This window comes from Gossypium arboreum, chromosome 11, assembly GCF_025698485.1.
Source record: "Gossypium arboreum isolate Shixiya-1 chromosome 11, ASM2569848v2, whole genome shotgun sequence".
Lineage (NCBI taxonomy): Eukaryota > Viridiplantae > Streptophyta > Magnoliopsida > Malvales > Malvaceae > Gossypium > Gossypium arboreum.
This window is the reverse complement of record NC_069080.1, coordinates 40,278,142-40,292,778: the sequence shown is the minus strand read 5'-3', so window position 1 is coordinate 40,292,778 and position 14,637 is coordinate 40,278,142.

Here is a 14,637-nt window from a genome sequence, read left to right as displayed (position 1 = left end):
AGTGGACGTTTGCTATGTAAGAGGAGATGAAATCACTTCACAAAAACAGAACATAGGATCTTGTGAAACTTCCTAAAGGTAAAAAGTTTTTTCGTTGTAAATGGGTATTTAAAAAGAAAGAAGAGACTCCAGGAGTTGAAGAACCCAGATATAAAGCAAGGCTTGTTGCAAAAGGTTACAGTCAAATTTCAGGAGTGGACTTCACAGATGTGTTCTCCCCAGTTGTGAAGTATAGTTCGATTCGAGCTTTGCTTGGTATTGTGGCCATGCATGATTTGGAGCTTGAGCAGTTAGATGTAAAAACTGCATTTTTGTATGGAGAACTTGAGGAGGACATTTGCATGCAACAACTAGAAGGTTTTACAGTCTTAGAAAAAAAAGACTATGTTTGCTTGCTGAAAAAGTCCTTTTACAGTTTGAAACAGTCACCAAGACAGTGGTATAAGAGGTTTGATTCCTTTATGACTTCTCATGATTTCAAAAGAAGTAGTTTTGAAAGTTGTGTTTACTTTAAGAAAAACAGTGGTGGTTCTTTCATGTATCTACTTCGATATGTTGATGACATGTTGATAGCAGGAAAAGATAAAGGAGAGATAAGAAAAGTCAAAGCCCAACTAAGTGAAGAATTTGAGATGAAAGATTTGGGATCATCAAAGAAGATACTTGGTATTGAGATTCTCAGAGATTTTGGTATTTGCTCAAAACATTTAGTACAATTTGAAACACATTTAAAACATTTTTTTGAATATTTTGCAAGTCTTGAAACTGTCTAATCTCTAAATGACTTAATGATAAAATTTATCTTAAATATTGTCACATAAAAAATTTAAGGCATCAAAGCTAATAGACTGAAAGGGTGTTTGATGCATTTGATGTTATGATTATATACAACAATAGAAATGCATAAATTAAATACCATGTTATAATCATTTAAAATGAGTTCATTAAATAATGCTCTTATTATTTTATTCAAAATTAATATATTAAAATTTTCTAACAAGTTAGGATTGATTTCACTTCCTTCTAAGTCATCTTTAGATGATCACTCAAGATTATTGTTATTTAGGTAAAAACTCTTGTTACAACTTATATAATTGTTGAATAATTGGAGAACTTTTTTGTTTAAATTATTCAACTAACGTGCCAACTTACTTGCCTTTAAATCCCTAATCCTAATAGTATAACCTTGTTAAGTCACAGTCAATGTTTTACCAATGAATATCAATTCATATAAACATTTTATTTTTATCAATTGCATGATTAATATGTTTAACTCTTTAAACATAACATTTTTTTAATAAGTCGCTTATTAATAAGGAATTTAACTAATGCCCTTACATTACAAACCACTTTAGGATCATTGGAGCACCATCGACGTAGTAGAAAAATCAAATCAACAATCCCAAGCTAGTGGATCTAAGTGCAAGAGATGGAATCTGAATAAAATGAGTGAGAAAATAATTTACCCCTGGTTTATTTGAGTAGAAGATTAGTTCAAAATGGATGGAAAAACTTTTCACGAACTTTTAGTTGTGATTGGTTCACAATGGATGGAAAAACTTTTCATGAACCTTTAGTTGTAACTTTCACATCTTGGCTTTTATGTGATTCACCTAATTAACAATTAAAATCCTCTAAATTTGGAATTAGTCAACCATACAGTCTAGCATGTTAGTAGAGGAAATTTTTTTGTTGTTGAGATATTATTATTTTAGGTCATTCAAAATTATTTTTGGATTAACAGGATAATAGATTGTTTTTAAAATTATCAAATAAATTTCACTCTTTTTAAAATTGCATGTCATGGATTCATGCGATGTTTTTATGTTTTCCAATTATATGTCAAATATGTATATACGCATCTGATAAATTAAAAAGATAATATAATTTAACTAGAAATATGTAAAAAAAACCCTAGTCGTTTTACTTTTTCAAACTAAATCTTTGTTTTTTTTATTGTGTCGACATCAGCCTTCGAGTTGGTTGTTGGTCACAATTTCTTCAATATTTTTTTCATAGTTTTATTTATTTTTAATTTCAGTCCACATTATCATGATTTTGTCCACAATTTTGTGGTCTTATTTTGTCCAAAATTTTCATGGTTTTTGTTTTAACTTTTTAATTTTTAATCATGTTCTGATGTATATATGAGATTTTTCATAATAAGGGTGTCACCAAATCTATTAGGAACCATTCTCGAAGGGTTTTATCATGTTAGAACATAGTGATAGATTCGAGATGATGATAAGGAGGATAGACCATTTGATACTTAGCTTTTTGTGCATTATTGATGTAGTTGGTCTCTTTGGCTTTTGACAATTTTTTTTCTTGGTTGATTTGATGATGGCGAGGCTAGGATGCAAATTTCAACAATTTGATCAAGTTGATGCATATTTGGTTTGTTTATAAATTATTCTTGTGTTACAGTTACTGTCAAATTGTCCTTTTTTTTTAGATTATTTTGTAGGCATGGCATCATTAGTTTGTAGTGATTTATTTATCATTTGTACTTTGTGTCATGTTTTTGTATTATTATTGTTCATGATTCCTATTAATGATAGGATTTTCTTCAAAATAAAAAAAAAAATGATAAGTCACATTTTGGTCATTGAACTTGGTTGCTTTTTCCATGTTAGTAACAACAAATATTTTAGGCCATATGTGTCTGAACTTTATTCAATCTCACATTTTACCCTTTTTTTTAATAGTGTTGAATTATTTGATTTATTTTCAATTTCGAACCTACAGGGGTTTTCACACGGCCAAGCACATGCCCGTGTCCAAAAACCCAGACATTCTGTTTATGATATCATCATTCATTTGGGGGCACACGGCCAAGGCACACGCCCATGTGCTAGGCCGTGCCATCCACACGGTTGAGACACACGGCCGTGTCTCTGCCTGTGTGTTTACTACCATACATGCTGACCTAAAATTTTAGGTGTAAGGAGCACACGACCATACAACACGTCCATGGGGACTGTCCATATGTAACAAACGGCCTAGACATATGCCCGTGTGTCTACCCGTGTGGACCTTTTTGGAGGCTATTTCCCAAGCCAATGGTTACCCTCAACATCCATACATATTCATAACCTTCAATGGTATTTAACATGGCCTAAATATGTCCATAACTCACATTGGCATAATCTTTTGCATGTTAACCTCATCTCATTGGTTAAGCACATGCTAGGTTATCCTTTTTGTATTAAGGATTACCATTCCAATAATCACATTTTATACTTGGCTCGTTTTATAACTCACTGCCAGCTATGACATAACCATTTCCAAGTGATTCGGCCACATTACACATATCCATTCATGGTGTAACACATTTGGCATCCACAAGAAACATTCATATGTAACCATGCACATTTAGTAGGTTTATAACCTTCATCAAAATGAGCCATACCTCATGGCCATATACAAAATGATGTAAGCATATCATTCAAGCCCTTACATTGGCTAGCCAAATGACACATATAACAAAAATAACCAAAAATCCTATACATGCCATTATAACGAAATAAAATTTTCTATATACAAAAATAAGACAAGTTGATAGTGTTGACAAAGCTCCAACCGTCTTCCAACCTTCACGAGTCCTCGAGCTCTAAAAACAAGGGAAAAGAAAGAGGGGTAAGCATTTACATGCTTAGTAAGTCCGGATAACTGGAAAGTAAACTTACCAAGTAAGTAGCATACAACCATATTAGGCAATAATTCCAACAAGTATGAAGTAGTTTCCCTATCACATGAACTCAATCATTAAGTTAGTCTCATATCAATACATCATGTCATTAGTCTTAGATGAGCTCATCAATTCAATATTTCCATTCTTTATTTCTCATGTTAATCCCGTTGAATTTCTATGAAATCTTAATGGATAGCCCAATTATTGTCAAGTCATACAAGTGATCATCTCAAGTACGCACTCTCGCGAACCTTACATCTTACGGCAGGATTACCAGTCCAGGCTAAATCACTTTCAACGAAAATTGCTCTCATAAACTTTGATCTGAATTGCCAGTCCAGGCTAAATTTAGTCCTCAATCGAATTACCTGTCCAGGCTAAATCCATATTGCACCCATATTCTTCGGGCGGCTCGATCACTCAAAAAACACCCGTCCAGGCTAGATCCTTTCTATATTGAGATCAATGGATTACCCGTCCGAGTTAAATTCTTCTGTGCAACACATGCAGGATCTCAAGTCATGTAAGCCATAATTTAACCATCGGATTTCCCTTTTGTATTTCAACTGGGACATTTATTATCTTTTCATTTACACTAGCACGTCTTATGGATTATCATGCAATGAATATATAATTATCATACATTCAAAAACATGCATATTTTTAAGTACATTAAGAGTTTACTTTGGGTTATACGAACTTACCTGGTAGTCGTTTCGGATTCGTGTCTCGGTTATTCCGAAACCTTTCGTTTTCTACGGTCGACCTCCTGAATTGGTTTCTTGAGGTCTATATCAATAAAATTAGACTATTAATACATCATTTTTTTTATTTTAGGATTAAAACTCACCCCGGGCAAAATGACCATTTTGCCCCTAACCTTTCACAATATTTACAATTTAGTCCTAAGGCTCGTATAATGAAATGCATGTAATTTCTTGGCTACCCAAGCCTATCCGAATGTTATTTACACTCACCATGTTTTTCCTTCATTCCATACTTTTCTACCCATTTTCACAACTTGTACAATTTAGTCCTTTAAGCCATTTCCATAAAAACCACTTAGTCAAAGTTGTTTACCATCCTTTAAACTCTTATATTCCTTCATAAATCATCAAAACACAAACATCTCATGCATGGGTAATTTTCTAAACATGAACCCTATCATGAGATATGGGTAGAAATAGAAAGAGCATGTTACAAGGATCTCAAAAATACGAAGAACATTAAAAACGGGGCTAGGATTAACTTACTATCAAGCTTGAAATGTTGGATAACCTTAGCTATAGAGACCCTTAGAATTTCGGCAGCATGGAGAAGAAAATGAGCTGATTTTAGCTTGATTTTTCTCTTTTTATTTAGTTTATTACCAAATGACCAAAATGCCCTTCCTTACTAAACTTCCAAAATTTTTCATGCATACCAACTTTTGTCAAAAAACTTAGAAATTGGGTAAATTACTCTTTAAGGACCTCTAATTAATACTCCAAAGCAATTTCATACAAATTGCTTCTAGAACCCAAGTTTTGCAATTTATTCGAATTGGTCCCTAATGTCCAATTGGACACATTGCACATAGAATTTATTCATGAAATTTTAACACATGCTTATTCTCATATCCTAAACCTCATAATGATCATAAAATAATTTTTTTAAAATTAAATTTATGGTCCCGAAACTACTATTCCGACTAGGTCTTAATTCGGGATGTTACACTTTAAACCCATCATCTTATTCTTCAAGATCCCGACCATCTGCTTTTTCCTAAAAAAGAGCTATAGTTCTTCAACAAGTAACCTAGTTTGAATTTCAAAATAAAAAAAAATAAAGCTTCAAATATTTAACTTAAAATGTTTTGGTTTTTGGACTGCTTGCATTGGGTGCTCTTTTGCTTGGAATTATTTCACCATGAAAGTATTTTTTGACTTTTGAGAATTCATCAAGCTCTTTGTGATTTTTAGGCTTGCTTTAGTTGAAAAAAATTATGCCTTGCACTCGAATAGTGGAAAGTGGGGCGAGGACAGATTCTGGATTAATTATTATTTTTTGTCTTTTCTTCTTCAATTCTAAGGATGATTATATTGACTCTCATTGTTTATTTTTTTCATTTTCTCTCTTCAACTTTATAATGGAGAATTTTTTTTCAAGAAATTTAATAAATAAATTTGATGAAATTTCTTGGATTTGGAAAATGTTTTTTTATTAAATAACATAAAATTTGAGATAGCTTGATCTTTGGAAAAAAGACTAGGGTTAGAAAATACTAAAATCAAGAAATAACAAAAAAGAAAAGAAGGTTTAGTAATTTGAGATTGTTTCTGTTGCGTGCTGTTAAGATAGAGACAAAAAAATGATAAAAAAAATAAAAGAGAGAGAGAATTAGAAAGAGATAAAGGGAGACATGAGAATAAAGCCTAATTTTTCTAATATGGGCATTGTATGGACGTCCCTTTCCTTAAATAACAACAATAGATGGTACAACCATAGTCTCCCAAGCTGTCAAAACTACCCAGCTAATAACGAAAAATAAGAACGTAAACAAAACAACCACAGAAATGCACCGTATTACTAACGACTGTGTGCATCGTTTAACTAAACATCAGACTCATCATTTTTTATTTATGTACTTTGCTACCCATGCACGTAAACCATGAAGCAAAATTGTTTCATATCAATTACCTCGTTCTACAAAAAGATCCTTATCGTCAAGGATCAAAATTTGGAAATTGTTGTCGTAAGACTTCTAACTTTTCCCAAGTAACATTTATCGAAAAGGTGTTAGCCCATTCCACAAGGACCTCTGTAGCAGCATGATTACCTTGTTTTACCATGATGCAGACCAATACTCGAATTGGCTCCTTTACCATGGCTCCATCATTTCCCATCAAAGGTAGTTGAGGTTGAGTAGGGGATTTGCCTATGTGTTTCTTCAACTGTGATACATAGAATGTAGGATGGATGCAAGATCCAAGAGGTAACTTGAGTTTGTATGCCACTTCTTCTATATTGGCTTCCAACGTGAACAATCAAAAATAATATAGGGCAAGCCTTTAGTTTGTGATTCAGCGCACCATCATTTGTTGATAAGGTTGGAGTTTGAGGTATACGAGATCCCTTTCTTAGAAAGTGTGGTCATTTTTTTTTTGTCAGCCATTTGTTTCATACATGTCTGTGCTCTCTTGAAATAGAATTGGAGGAGCTTGTCGGCTGCTTCTCTTTGTTAGACCCTGTGATTAATCTTATTGACATTAAAGAGACCTTATCAATGTTGGAAAGATCAGCCAGGTAAGGAAGTTGGTGAGGTGGCTCTTGTTCGTATAATGCCTCATAGGGCGTGGATTGTATGGCAGAGTGGAAAGTGGTGTTGCACCACCATTCTACTAATGGTAACTATGAATGCCAATCACAAGGTCATTCTCCTATGATGCAACGTAGATAATCTTCAAGGAAATGGTTGAGAACCTCCGTTTGCCCATCTATTTATAAGTAGTAAGCTGTGGATATGTGGAGTTTGGTTCCAAGTTTTTTGAATAGCACTTGCCAAAATTGGCTAACAAATGTTATCAAAATGTACATGAGCAACCATACTAGTAGCGAAAGGGTAAGCTAAGGACACAAAGTGGCCATATTTTGTCAATTGATCCACCACCCACAAGAATTGTGTCTTTCCCCTTTGATATCGATAAGCCGCCAATAAAATCAAAGCTGACCATTGTCCCAGCTCAATTTGGAATGGGTAATGGTTAGAGTAAGCCCGAATATGTGACATTATCATCTTTATAGTGTTGGCAAATGAAAGATTCTCTAACACATTGCTTAATGTGTTTGGTGAGACTTTTCTAGTACACTAAGGCTACTAGTCGATGTCAGGTTGCATGTGTACCCGAATGGCCCATAATCGGATTCTTATGGAAATACTTGAAAAGTTCTTTTCTTAGCTCACCCACATCCCCTATGACCAACTTTCCTTTTCTACACAGTGCATGGCCTTTCCAAGAATACTTTGGGTGCAATGATGCCTATTTTTAGACAATCAAGCTGATTTTATTTAGTTTGGGTTCTAACATCCAAGAGTCTTATGCTTTTTGCTAGAGGTCTGTAACTACTGTGTTGCTAGTGATTTGGAAGAGTTGAGGCTCAGGTGAATGGGGCCGCCTAGATAAAGTGTTTGTAGCTACGTAATGTACCCCTCAATGGTAGATCACCATAAAATTGTACTCGAGCATTTTGGCTACCCATTGTTGTTGATAGGGTGTAATGGTCTGTTTCTGTTAAAGGAAACACAAACTCTAGTGGTCAGTTCGTATGTGAAACATTCTTCCCACTAAATATGAGTGCCCTTTTTTAACAAGTAGAACCACTAACATTTCTTTGTCGTAAATAAACAAAGGTTGATTTTTAACCCCTAAAGCCTTGCTAAAAAATGCTAAAGGACTTCCATGTTGGTGCAGTACAGTTTTGATACCTACCCCACTAGCATCTGTGTCTACATAGAAGTACAAATGAAAGTTAGGCAAAGCCAGAATTGGTGTTGTACACAACCTGTCTAAGATAATTGAAGACTATTTCAGCTTTTGGTGGCCATTACCACCTCTTATCCTTTTTAACCAAGTCAATTGACGGTTGCGCCAGAATGTCATAATGCTTGATGAAGTGATTGTAGTAACCGGATAGTTTGAGAAACCCCCTTAACTCTTTGAGAGATATGGGACATGGCTAACTTGTGACAATAGCTACCTTAGTAAGATCCATGGATTCGGATCCATTAGAGATCAAGTGACCCAAATATTTGATCTCAGATACCCCAAAGTTGTATTTCGACTTCTCGGCGTATAGGCGATGTTCCCAGAGTTGTTGCAATACTGCCCGAAGGTCGTTGAGATGCTCATTCCAAGTACCTAAATACACAAGTTCATTGTCAAAGAAAACCAACATTGATTTTCGAAGGAATGGTTTGAAGACAGTGTTCATCAAGGCTTGAAAAGTGGACGTGCATTTGTTAGGCTAAAGGGCATAACTAAAAACTCATAGTGACCCTTATGTGTTTGAAACGCCGTCTTGAAAATATATTTATCTCTCATTCGAACTTGGTGGTATCTGAAACGCAAGTCTAGTTTGGAAAAGAAAGCAACTTGTTGGCGTATTTATCTTTAATCGTCATTTGATTGAGTCACTGACAGTTCACGCAGAACTAGCAACTCCCATCTTTCTTACGGACCATAACAACTAGAAAAGAAAAAGGGTTGTTGTTACTGCAAATAATGCCGACATCAAGCATCTCATGCACTAATTTCTCAATTTCTTCCTTTTGGATGGTAGGATATCGATAAGGTCAATTGTAAACTATGGTTTTTTCATTTTTGATGTGGATGTTATGGTTATGAGCTCTTATTGAAGGTAAGCTTAAAGGAACCTTGAACACATCAGCGTATTCATCTAAAAGTAACTGCAAATCTTTTGGATGGTTCTAAACTCTAATTTATATAAAGTTTTTGGCACCTTTTTACTTAAAAAATAATGTTAACCTCAAGAGTTTGATAGTTAATTGGGTGAATTTTATTCATATTATGATAATGGGCATGATTTAATAAAATATTCAATTTTATGGGTTTTTGTATTAATTTTGGGCATAATTTAATTAATTCATGCTACATATTAATTTCTTCTATTTTTGTTACAGTAGGACCATGAAGTTGGTCATGCATGAAACTCATTTTAATTTTTGCATGGACATGAGACTATTTCTACCCTAGTTGGATGGTAAAAGCAAGCGAATTGGGTCACAAAGATGTCACGTTGATCTACTTAAAGATGGTTTACATGATGGAAAAATTTGACAACTAATTGGAGCATAAAACTATCCAAAAAATAGGAAAAGAAGCCTAATTTGGCAAGGGCATATGAGCTGCTCAAAATCAATTTTTAGGAGATTTAATTACAGGTCCCTACATTTGGAAGTGACTTAAAAATCAACACCCACTTTCACTCTTGAAACTATCCACCACCTTGTTTGATTCAAGCATGATTTTCATGCATGAATAAAGCAACTAAATAACCCCCTATCTCCACAATTTATGGCTGGCTGTGGGAAAGGGAAACCTAAGGCATCCACTATAAATACCAACCCTCACTTCTCATTCTATCATCCTTCATCCCTCACTTAACATTCATTATTCATTTCTCATTCTCATCACATTTCCTTCCTTTCACGCATAGCCATCTCGATTTTCCTTTTCCTTTAGCTAGCAATTCATTAAGGAAAAATACTCTCTTGTCTGGCCACCTTGAGGAGCACTTTGCGAAGGAGCAAACACGAGGATTAGAGGAAGTCACTACGATTGATTCCTGGAGAACTACTGAATCAATTAGAGTTTATTCTTCTTTATCTTAGTTTTATTTTGATATTAATCATGTTCGCACTTTTTGTTGTTGTTTTTCCATCAACAATGGTAGCTTAATTATGTTTAGCTAGAATGATTACATTAATTTGATGAAGTTCATTTGATTTATGTTCATAATGTTTTGTGCCTCAATCAATCATGCTTTCAAGTAAAATCATGCATGTATTTCATTCATTAAAATGTGATTAATGCATTAGAATTAGATGAGCAATCTTAGCCAGATGACGATTAATGGCCGCAATAATTGAAAGATGCATGCTTAATTTAGATCCTAGCCCAATTAAATTAAAGGTTCATAATAACTCGAGAGAGCTCTATTACCTTACATAGCTTTTAGATTTGTGTGATTAAATTATTTCAAACCTAATACGTCCCTATTACTTCACATAAATTCTAAGAAACCCTTAATTAAATATGATCATGGTAATAGGCATGTTTTTCTAAGTATTTTCAAAAAAGTTAATGAAAGATCGAGTTGCCATGGAATATTTTTCGAAACATTATGAACATGATAAAAATGAATTAAATAAAAATGAATTAAGTCAATTGATGTGATTATTCTAGCCTATTCATGTTATTGTTGTTGAAATCTTGAAAATTCTGCTACTAAATACATCTCATTCAATCTATTGCATACATTTTATTTAGATTAATTTGCATTAGGGATCACTTTGCATTTAGTTTATTTAATTTAATTTAACAATCAACCACATCCAAAATATTGTATTCTCTTACCAAATTGTTAGTATTGATTTTACAATTAATTGATTAACATACAGCCCATGTGGAGACAATAACTCTTTGACTTACGTATTACTTGAAATGACTGTGTACACTTGCACAAATCATACCTTACAATGGTTGTGAGTAGATGTCAACAACCACTTGTTGGACTGAAACCATAAGCAACATGCCAAAACCAAGTGGAAATTTTTTATGAATTGTAGACCTTGACATAATCTGTAAAGCTCTTAGTTGTATACCTTGAAGGGTGCATGCCTTGTCTTGATGCTGGAACTTCGTGGTAAGTGAAAAAAAATCTCATATTATAGGTCTGAGTGAGTGTAGCCATTGAATCCCCAAAACAAAATCGCAGCCACCTAAAGGCAAAACCATGAAGTTCGTAGTAAAGGTATAACCCTGAGCAATCCAAGTTACTCCCTTACAGTGTCCATAAATCATGATAATACCACCATTGGTTATAGTTACCTTTAGAGAGGAAGAGTGGTAATGAGTTGAACATCTATAAAGTTATGGGTGCTTCTAGAGTCAATGCGCATGGTTGTTGCGAATGACCCAAAGTGCATCACAATCCGCATGGTTTTTGGCCTTTGGGAGCCTTATAATATGGGTGTTGGGTCTGTACCTTCTTCTTGAATCGATTGTTCCAACACTTCTAGGCAGTCTTAGAAGACTTTTGATTCCCCATCATCTATAGGTTCTAATAAGAGTTGGTAAAATTTTGATTTGGTGTATTTATGTCCAAAAGTATATTTTGCCCCACACTAGAAACACAACCCTCGTTTTCGGTGATCGTCCTTCTCAACTTGAGGTACAACCTTAGTGGGATATTTTTTCCTTGATGATCCAATACTGGCAGTGGAACTCGTATTAACATGAGAACCTTGGTTCAGAATGGAGGTAGGCTCAATCTTAGTAGCTAGAAGGAAAGTAGTCAATCTCAGTTGCTCTTTCGGTCTAATAGAAACCCATTTTTTCGTAGAAGTAGCCAACATAGTTTCCACACATTAGATACCCTTCAACTAAACTCTTGGGCTTAAACAATAACAAATATTATCCGACCTTAACCTTGAGGTTACTGGTGAAAATACTAAATGCGTATGACTCGAATAGTTGGAGTTGGTTTAGTAAGCTTACAAACGTATCATGAAGATGGTTGACCGACCCTTGCTGCTTAAGGGAAATTATTTCTGACATTAGATCTTGAAAGAAAGTTGAGCCAAATCGTTCCCATAGTCCTTAAGCATAACCCTCCTATGTTAACCCATGAAGACCCTCTTCCCTTTGGGGAAACAATGATGCCAATCTAATGCCTGCCCTCTAAATGAAGCACCACCATGTGTACCTTGGCATAGTCAGGAACCATTTTGGCTTCAAAGAGTTGCTCGCACTTTGCACACCATCCCCGATAGTCCAATCCATCACAACTCGGGCATCCTAACTGATGAGAGTGCGACAACTTGTCCCATAATCCATCTTGAGTTACATTCTTCATAGTTACACCTGTTGATAATAGTAGTGCCTCTCGTGAAGGAAACCTTGGAGGAGAGCTTCCAAAAATACCCTTGCCACAGTCTTGAAAACTCCTTATTGTATACTCTTTACGAAAGCAATTCATCCAAGTACTTTGTCCAATGACTTCGTAATGTGTGTGTTACCCTCATATGATATCATTGATTCCTTTGAGTTAAATACGTTCACTCAATACAATCATATTTTATCTCATCATTACCATTGTATTTTCTTAATGATTAATATGATCACTGTCAACAAATGAGTGTGATAAATTGCTTGTTCGAGAATAAGCAACCTGTGTCATGTTCCATATTTATCAATCCACACAATGCCAATAAGAGGATATCATTAACTCTTTAATTGAGCTATGAATTCCACTATTAACATACCGGTTATCGGCTTGATCATTTTTAGAGCATAAGCCTCCACTTATATCAAACCACATGAGTTGCATACACATGATCAATGACTAGCTCAGGATTTAGGTAAATCACACCATGAATGTCACAAGTGAATTAATTCACAAACAAATTCAGAATTAATACATCTTGAGTCCAGTCCAATGTATTATTCTACCAATGAATACAACTATGTCTCTACTCATGGAGTCAATTGCTCCGATGGCCAAGACTAGTCATCTCCCCAATTAGAATTGTAGGTGACGTAATATTTCTTCTCAGTATTTGAACAAATGCTCACTTTGATTCTTTTATGGGATTACGAACTCATTTAGATTATCTATTGAAGTAAGTTGTCTTTCTCGCAATGTAAACGTGCTTTACAATGTCACTTATCTTCAGTTTAAACTTTAGGCAATCAATGAGCTAATATTTGATTGTCACAATTTCGCTATCCATGCAAAATATAAAAAACATAAATAAAAAAGATGTAATAGTGAAATTTGAAATCATTTGATTTATTTATTCATCGTTTAAATAAATAGAAAACAATTACATGTTCACTATAATATGGGCACATTTCCCAACTGTAAACCATGCAGTAGAATTGTTTCATATCAGTTTCTGGTTAAATCTAAAAAGAATTAATGAAGAAATGATGGTGACAAAAGAAATAGAAAAAGAAAAAAATGGTGGATATAATGATGATGGAAGTAGAAATGAAAGGAATAAAAGAATAAGATGATGAAGTACTTTTTGAATTTTAGTAACATTTATATATTTTAAAAAAATTGAGAAATTTTATAATTTTTATTTTAATAAAAATTGAGATATTTTGTGAGTTTTTGAAATTTTATTTAAATATTTGGATTTTTATAATTATATATATTTGTTTGATTTTTTAGATTTTTAACTTGTATATATATTTTAATTTTTAGGTAACCAATTGGTATAATCTAATAGTGTTGAATTATTACATATTAATATTATTATAACAAAAGATAAAATGTGCAACAAAATACAAATTCGAGTATCAATATGAAACAAAAAAAAGGTATCAATATGTGAAAAGTAACTAAGGTCAAAGGCTAAAATATGACTTATCCCTAAATTAAATTATCCAATCATTTTGATATAATTAATTTAACATATGCAACAAGTTCCCAAACATACATTCAACCTTAATCCTAATTTCTTCGGATTCTAGTTAGTTTGACCAAAAGGTGAGAATCTGTAGGATCATACAATGTTACAGTTGTAACACTCCTCGTATGTCTTCGTTGTTGGATTAAGGTTACAGAGTATTACAGTACAATTTAGAACATATAATTTCAAATACAATTACACATACAAATTAAATGGTAATAATCAACAATTCAGTTTAATACATGTAAAAATACACTTACGGGCCATAAAACAAGTGTATGAGACCTTAAAAATAGTTTAGGAGCTATCAGGGACCGATTTGAAACAAAACAAGAAATTCTATAAAAAGTAGAAAATTTTTGAAACAGGGGTCACACGACCGTGTGTTGAGGTCATGTGCCAGAGCCCAAACTCTGTGGTTCAAAACATGGCCGTGTCGAAGGCCATGTGCCAGACCATGTGTACCCTACACCTAACCAAATAAAGGTAGCAAGGTCGTGTGGTGTGACCGTGTGTGGCACATGGTCGTGTGGCAACCCATGTCCCAGGCAATGTGCACCAAATTCTACCCCAAACTAAGCCATTTTTACTCCAATTGCATGGGTTCCAAAACATACCGAAAAGCACATGCTTACAAGCCTTCAAAATAAATTCAAATACACTCAAATCATGCCAGCACAACCAACCTATATGCCTAACAATGTGTCATCATTGACACCACAATTCAAGCATTTAAACCATC